The 8,281-nt window shown below is 40.6% G+C and overlaps 1 long non-coding RNA gene across 1 annotated transcript; it reads left to right on the forward strand.

The window, feature by feature from the left end:
• The first annotated feature begins 5,947 nt into the window (after positions 1-5,947).
• LOC144824928 (uncharacterized) lies at positions 5,948-7,525 on the forward strand. The gene is made up of 6 exons (XR_013609184.1): positions 5,948-6,026; positions 6,116-6,238; positions 6,324-6,415; positions 6,612-6,696; positions 6,932-7,037; positions 7,450-7,525. It is a non-coding gene; the product is annotated as an uncharacterized LOC144824928 (long non-coding RNA).
• The last annotated feature ends 756 nt before the right edge of the window (positions 7,526-8,281 follow it).

Below are 8,281 nucleotides of genomic sequence, written 5' to 3' on the forward strand. Positions count from 1 at the left end.
GAGATTCCATGTAACAAAATACCTCCCTACAGGTGTAATACAAATATACTCTCAAATATCTATAAACTTTAACATATACTTTTCAAATTAAATATTTCAGGCCCAGTGTCTTTCTCATAACATTTTATAGTAAAGAGATCATGCCTATGGCCATGATTATTGGCTTCCTGCTTAAACAACTCAAGCACACACATTTGGCCCAATCAAATCCTGTACTCAGGGGAACCAGCAGGTATGTGGAGCCTAAATACTTCTCATAGTAGTGCTCTGAAAGCTGTTTTTTGTGGAACACCTAAGTTCAGTTGCTCTATCAAGCAAAACCTAAACACCTTATGTAGGTTACTGGAGCCCTGGGCCTCCCATGCCTCTCTCAGTCACAAATCTGCACTCTAAAGCCTCAAGTTAATGATGAAGGAGGAGGGAGGGTGCTGATACTGCAATACATTCCTCAAACCTGACCTCCAATCTGTGCTGCTCCCAGAGAAGAACAAACATTATAAGTTATATTGGGCTAGACATGCAAATGTAAAGAATTGCGATTTCCTAATTTCGAATCTCAGTGAATCGCAATTAGAAAGTCGCAATTCTATATGCACGTACGATTTGAGGCTACGAATTGCGAGTCTCTACTAATTCACCTCCCAATTTTTGAAATTGCTATTAGCGATTCCCAAAATTGCGCTTGGAGTCACAAAGTATTCGCCTCTGAACCAGGAAGTGCCTCACACTACCTGACTGGAGACCAACCTAAATGGACGTGAAGTGGAGGTGGAGTGCTGTTGCCATTTCCAGCACAGGTATCCAAACCCCAAAGAAGGTCTATCTGCACCAGAGGCCAGGCAAAGTGGAGAAAATAATGTATGAGTCCGAAAACGAAAATCGAAATTCTCAGAAAAGGAATTGGAGATAGTGACTGAAGAGTGCTGTGAGATTCATGAGGGACTGTTTGGAAGGGCATCCAAGACAGTTTCAGACTCTCAAAAGAAAAGTATCTGGCAGGAAATGCAACAAAAATAAATGCATTTGGAATCATCCACCGCTCCGCAGATGAGATCCGTAAGTTGTGGTATGACCTCAGGTCGCATACTAAAGAAAATGTGGAAATGTGACTGTTGGAATTCCGGGCAACAGGATGTGGCCTCTCAACAGTACCCCCACCTATTGCACTGGAGACCATAGTTGAGAACACCCTGGTGCCTGAGGCTGTTTTGAACAATGGGAACATTGACACATCAACACCTGGAACCTCACAAAGTATGAGATCTTTACTATTGTCACATCTCAGACCTCACATCTATGTCCAAGTCCATAGAGAGCTGCAGCATACATCAGACTGCCTTTCCTCAAGTTAGTCAAAAAAGTACCTTAATAGTGCATTATAGGATATGTTGTCAGAAAGTCAGGCAGGGGTCACATGTATACATTTATTGGGGTACCGCTATCAAAACATATGCATTTATTTCTCATCAGATCAGTGAGTAAACATAATGTCATTATTTCCCACAGATTTCCCTGCGGTATATAGTGACACCAATGTGTCACCCAAGCACAACACCAGCCCAATGTAGCACTGCCTCATTGTCTTGTGTTGCCCTAAGTGGGAAGGATATGCCCAGATGTGGGCCCCGTGCTCACTGTGCCACTGGATTCAAGTTAGCCAGGCTAATGAGGGGTGATACCCCTAAACCGGTCCGAGGATGTTTGTTTCCGGTCTAGGGAGGATCTGGCCTGGCAGTTCGAGCTGGACTGTTCCCATGGGGTGCAGTTTCAAGATTGATTTGAATATTGCTGGGCACAAACTGAGGTGACATGGTGAGCAAATAATTTATGGATTAAACCCAGATCTGTGGAAACGCCAACATGGGCCAGTTCATTGGTGTGCTGCAGAACATCTAGGACATCAACACAACCGGGTACAGGACTTTTCCTCCACCATCTTCCTGTGGTCCAACTACATCCGGGCCACCTACATCTGCGGTGGCCACAAGAAGGGAGGCCCTGCCAGAGGAAGACATGCCTGAAGACACCCCTGTCTCTGCAGGGGTGGATTTCCCCTCTCTCGCAAGAGGGGACGTCCGTGCAAAAATTCAAGAGGTGTGGATAGCAAGACAGTCACCACCGTCAGAAAGAAACCTCAACCTTATTTTCCTCCAGTGTGTGCAGCACATTCACTCTGTGGACTATTTCTGGACACTTTAACCTTTCTGATGGAAGTAGTATTTTGGACTTCAGACAATTTGACATCTACAACTATGCTTTGAATCACCATGACTGACTACTTCCCTTTTTTGTTATGTTTGTTTTGGCACAATGTATCTCTCCACATTTACCACTTTAGTGAATACACAAGTCACAAACGCATTTTCTGCTATGGTAAATCTCACATCCAGCAATGTATATATGTACTCCCATGTGAACTTTACAATGCCAAAACGAGGTAGTTGTGTAAGCATAGATATGTTGTAGGTACACAATGTTTAGCTCAGGATCACAACATGTCACGCCAACACATGCATACAAGTGTCTTGTCTTATAACATCTTTATACCATTGTTCTAATCACAGGTACAGACCTTAACAAGATGGAAGGAGGGGGTATCTCAGAAAATTTACTCTAAAATAGGCAGAATAATATTGGTCTATGTCATCAGCTGGAGCCATATTGCCTATCTCACAAAAGGAATCCCACATCATTTAAAAAACAATAAACAGACACATGGCAGAACTGATCACAGGGTCATTCCAATCCAGTGTTTGCACATCTGTTGGAATACAACAACAAATGTCACTGATGTGCTATAAGCAATTTGGACTACAACGAGGAGACACATCAACAGCTACATACAGTTTATACACAATGAGGATTTAGCCAATGTGAAGGGAGACTAGCATGATTTGGGCCCACAACAACATTTTGTTGGAGCACAAGATGGCACACGTATTGAATTAGAACCACCACACTACAAGGAACAAGGCCAATGGATTCCTATTAACTTCCATCCTATCGCTGTGCAAGCTATCTTTTTACAGGATTTGTACAGCCAAAGGCTGTGACAGACATTACCAGGTACAATCCATGTCCGTTTCGTGCATCAAAACTGCATCATATACCTGCTAATATCACAACTATGAAATATCCAAAGAAAATACCATGGTGAAGGTACGTAAAACATAGATTGTCAAACCTGACATATCACACAATTGAACATCTGGAGAAAACTGTCCATGACAAAAAACTAGGCTAAACGAAACAACACTAACAAATTGAGAATGTGTCAAAACCTTCCTCCACAAATACCTTTCACCAGAATTTGCCAGAGCTTTAGCTTCCTAATATTTTTCCTTAGCAGACTCCTCACATCACCAAAACAAATGTTGCTTTAAAAGTGAAAGTAATTACATCTCACAACATACTTATACTCATGAGAAGTTGTTGATGAGATCTTGACGACAGTCAGCTTCATCTTCACAACTATCATCATCAGTTTGGCATTTCAGGATCCTCACCCGGTGGTATTTCATGGTCTCCATCCTCTGCTATATAAGGGATGTAACATCACAGGGCGATGTTGTGGAGCATGCAGAAAGCCACAGTGATTTCACACACCTTCTTGGTTGAGTAGAAGAGGGCTCCCCCAGTCCTGTCCAGACATCTAAATCTGGCATGCAGGAGCACAAAAGCCCGCTCTACTGGCAGCTGTGTTCTTCCATGGACCTCATTAAAGCGGACTTGCCCAGGCATTGTTGGATACCTCAGCGGTGCCAACAACCATGAATGGTTGGGAGACACTGATTCTCCTAGATGGAAGACAGACATAGGTGCAACAATAAGTTACACACTTTCTGATTATACTACTTGGCATCTCCAACACAAAGTTAGGACAGATCAAACGTACCAACACGCCAGGAACCCTCTTTGGCAGAAGTTGTGACATCAGCTGGGGTATGGTGATGTTCCGCAGCATGAAGGAATCATGGGCTGATCCAGGGAAGTGGCTATTGAAGTTTGAGATGCACAAATCCAGTGAGCAGACCACTTGCACTTTTATATAATGGAAGTGCTTCCTGTTATGGTAAATTTGTTTCCTGGCTTGCGGTGGTACTAAGGCAATATGGGTGCCATCAATGGCTACTACTACATGTGGGATGTGAACAAATCCATAGAAGTCAACCTTCACACTGGAAAATCCTCACGTCTGGGGAACTGGATGTAGCTGTCAATGTGTCTCATCATTCCTGAAAGCACGTCTTGTAGTACACCACTGAACCTTGGTTGTGACATACCATCAGATATAGCCACATTGTATTGTAAGTAACTTGGGGCCAGAAAATGCAGTACTGCCATAAGTCTCACAATTGGTGAGATACATGTGGGATTAGTGTTTTGAAGAAGGCTATCATGATCTAACTGATTACATAAAGCCTTTATTGTTTGTCTATTCAAATGAAATTTCTTGGTGACATATCTTTTAACATATAGATCAGTCCTGTCTTAGATTCAAGTTTCCTACACAAAATGACATGTACAACGGGTCAGACAGGATGATTATGAACACTCTCTTTTCTTTTTCTCTTTTGTTCATTATTTAATACATCCCCTTTCTTTATTATCACTTTGGGTATAATTGTGTAGAATCCCCCGTCTGTTGAATTTGCACAGTAGATTATTTGTTGTTATTCAGAACGTGATTTTTTGCTCCATTTTTATATTTTTTATCTTAATTATTTTTTTTAATTTATTTTGTTTTCTTCTTCATATTTATAATATAGGGCACTCTCGTCTCGAAGGCTATTCTCGAGTCGACTAACATGCTCTTCTACATGTTGCCCTTAACATCGTTTTTTCGAACAATCTTCACCATTCCAAAATGGCCGCTAACGTAATATATCCCATAGTGGAAGTTTGCCTACATAATGAGACGCATTATGTATCTATTTACTCATTACTTTATAAGACATATCATTTTAATCTTATATCCGATTGGGTTATATACATACAAATTTATTATTTGATAGATATCATGCTGGCATTACACTATGGACACCTTTTCAAGATGGTATCCGGTCAAACCTTTGTTCACTAGTACCCCACGAGGCCGTTCATTATGTCTAGGTGTCTCTGCAATTTGGCTTCTTTGAACTCTGTCACCACTCCAATATGGCCTCCAACGCAATCTAGTTCAACCATACGTAGTCCTTAGGGGTATACTTTCTACATAATGATAAGTTTCTTTGCATCTACCGATTGAGTATTTTATAAGAGATATTTTTATAACTATATATGAATGGGTAATGTATATATAACTTATCCTTTACCCTTGATATCAATGCGGGCTCTACGTTATGGACACCCTTTAAAGATGGCGGCCGGTTAACCTGTGTCCGACTAGCACCTTCGCGACGCGTTCGGGTTATGCTCAGGTGTTCCAACTTTAGTAATTAGATGGGGTACAAATACAAGTACTCCATTCAGGCTCCTTACCAACAGGCGCTATACGGACTGGGGGTCGAAGCCAAAGGGCTTGATGGAACACACTTCAGGAGTCTTCTTCACTTGCGGTAAGCTTAAAAAAATACGAACAGTTAGCCGATTCACTTTCGACTTGCGGTTTTGGGAGGGCTCTGCTAATGGGACTAGACTTTCTTAGAAGGGGGGCACATATTGCATTAAAAGAACTCTGGACGGCTTATCTGGCCTCCTTGGGGCTATTACCTCGATAATACATAACTGTAGAATTTTGAGCCTTATTTTCTTATGGACACACGTATATCTCTTGTTATATGTGTGCTATCGCCGATTATTTTCCAAGAGATCTTTCCTGGGATGGGAGGGCTCTTAACCATACAAAATTAACCTACCTATTATTGTTCAATGGCTGGTAGGGATCATTTTTTGATATTCCAAATCGTTCTGATATATGTTCATCGCTTTTTTACTACATTCTCCAGATACAGGAGAAACAGTGGAGAGTATTTATCCAAGATACTTATAATACCGTTCATTGAAGATATTACCTTTAAATTCAGGTAACAAGGTTTACTCCTAAATATGCTTATTATACAATGTGACTTATATCAGGTCCTCTCTCGGTGACCCTTGCCTTTCCCCTTAACAGGTCCAGGTGTACAACCTGTGGATGGTGCAACTTGGACACACTACACTAACTTAAATTCTTGAGGAGAGTCTGCCTGAAATTTACTCTTATCTCAGTCACTGTAGATACTTCTCTAATACTCAGGTAAACGGGTCTACCTTGAATACATTCATTTGATCTTGGGATTTTGCCTTGGGTCCTTTTAATATGATTATTACTCTCTGTTTAGATGTGGGTGCACAACCTTTGGATGGTGCACCAGGGACCCCTTTTTTCTGCTTAAGATTACGCAAGAACGACTTATAATCACCAAGTTGACAGGTAATAGTCTTTCATTCTATGACTCTAAACCAATCAAGTCCCTTCGGGTATTGTTGGTTTCCCTCACAGGGAGTTTCTCTCATTATTGGGTCGATGAACCAAAAGCAGGGGCCGACCCCACAATCCTTTCTATTGGATTATCGACATATGTAGTATTTTGAATGCTTTGTACATTTATAATTTTCTTCCCTTACAGCATATCTGCAAGCCCAGTTCTGACATCCACGTTGAAGTACAGAATCTATATAACTCTGGTTCTTGGCTACTCATGCTTATTTAACGTGAGTGGCTTGTCTTTTGTGAAGACAACTTGGTTTCTGTGCCTTTTAAAGGTTTTCAATGTCTTTTCATTTTTACGATATTACGCGCTTGTTCCCCTCCTTGCTTGTTATTATCCTTGTCAGTTAGGTCCTTTAGGCTGTCTTTCTCCTTTCCTATGATCTTTATCAGTTTTTCTCACCCTGTTGTTCCTTGTTCCCCTTTTTTTAATTTTTAATTTTTATTTTTTGGAAATAGGCTTTAATCACAGCTTCAAATACTACAACACTCACAACAGGGATCAACTCATCCGTGCCTTCGCCACATGATCAACTACACTGCCAAGATTTACATCTTGCACTTGGTAGGTTCCGGTTCTTATTCATTCTTGAATAAAATCTCTAAAGGCATCCAACATCCGCCTCCCTCCAATCCTCTACCCCCCCCTTCCTTTTAGATCTTCCTTATCTCTTGTATCAAATTACCAGATTAATTTATGTCTAGGTGTTCTGATGATACTATACATTCAACAAATGAATTAAAATGTTAAAAGCTTTAAATCCTGCCTTATTAACCACAATAGGTATCTGTTTTCCCTTGGTTTGGGGTGACTATTAAATCTTTGTCATTTAAATGTAGCAAATATGTGTATTATATCAGTGTTATTTGAAATATCAATCTGTTTTTAATCTTGTAACTACTGTTGCTCGGCTGAGCTACATAATGAACATGATTTTAATTGTATGTTTTGTATGTTTTTTTCTATGTAAATACAGCCCTGAAGAAGTCCCCTTTGGGACGAAACGCGTCGGCTGTTCGTTTCTTTCTATTTGAAAAAAAATAAAGGAATCAACCACACAAGACCTTTTGGACATTACTATTTATATTTGTGGAACAAACTTGTTGGTCTCTTTGCAATTGTGATATGGTGCACCTGTGCTTTTGTTAATAGATTTTATGGTCTGTTTTAAGACCTATATTGTGATGGCGGGTATTTTTTCAGTGTGCACATAACCCCTAATCATTCACTCATAAAAGGGACAATACGATTGGGATCACTGTGGATCAGGTGCATTTCTTATGAAGGTTCCGCCATCTACCATGCTTCAGTCTATCTTTTTTCCATGGTCTGAATGTCTGGAGGCTGTCATCTCCTCCCTCTCCCAGGGTACCTATGCGTGGAGGGACAACAATTTTGAACATTGGTCTCAGGGTCCAGAGTAACATATATGAAGAGTAAGCCAATTGTATTGTGATAACATATAACTGTTTCAGAAAGCATTACACATTATCCACATGGCAATTGCCTGTTGTCCAGCACTCACCAATAATCCTCATTGTGGCCTTCACATGTGTCTGTAACACAAATGTGCAAATTATACATTCAGAAATGTATTCTTACCACAATAATGTTAATTTTAGGAAATTCAAGGAAAAAAACGTCAACTGCGGTGTACAGTGCACCGCGCACATTTTGCGTTTATGCACAGTAATACACTACACAGATGATTTGTGTCATGGAAATCACATGGCAATGAAGTAGTCCATATGTAAACATGTTAGCTCTCATTTGGAGTGGTGGTGACACACTTAACCATCACCAGTACT

The sequence above is a fragment of the Lissotriton helveticus genome, chromosome 3_1, assembly GCF_964261635.1.
Source record: "Lissotriton helveticus chromosome 3_1, aLisHel1.1, whole genome shotgun sequence".
Taxonomy (NCBI): Eukaryota; Metazoa; Chordata; class Amphibia; order Caudata; family Salamandridae; genus Lissotriton; species Lissotriton helveticus.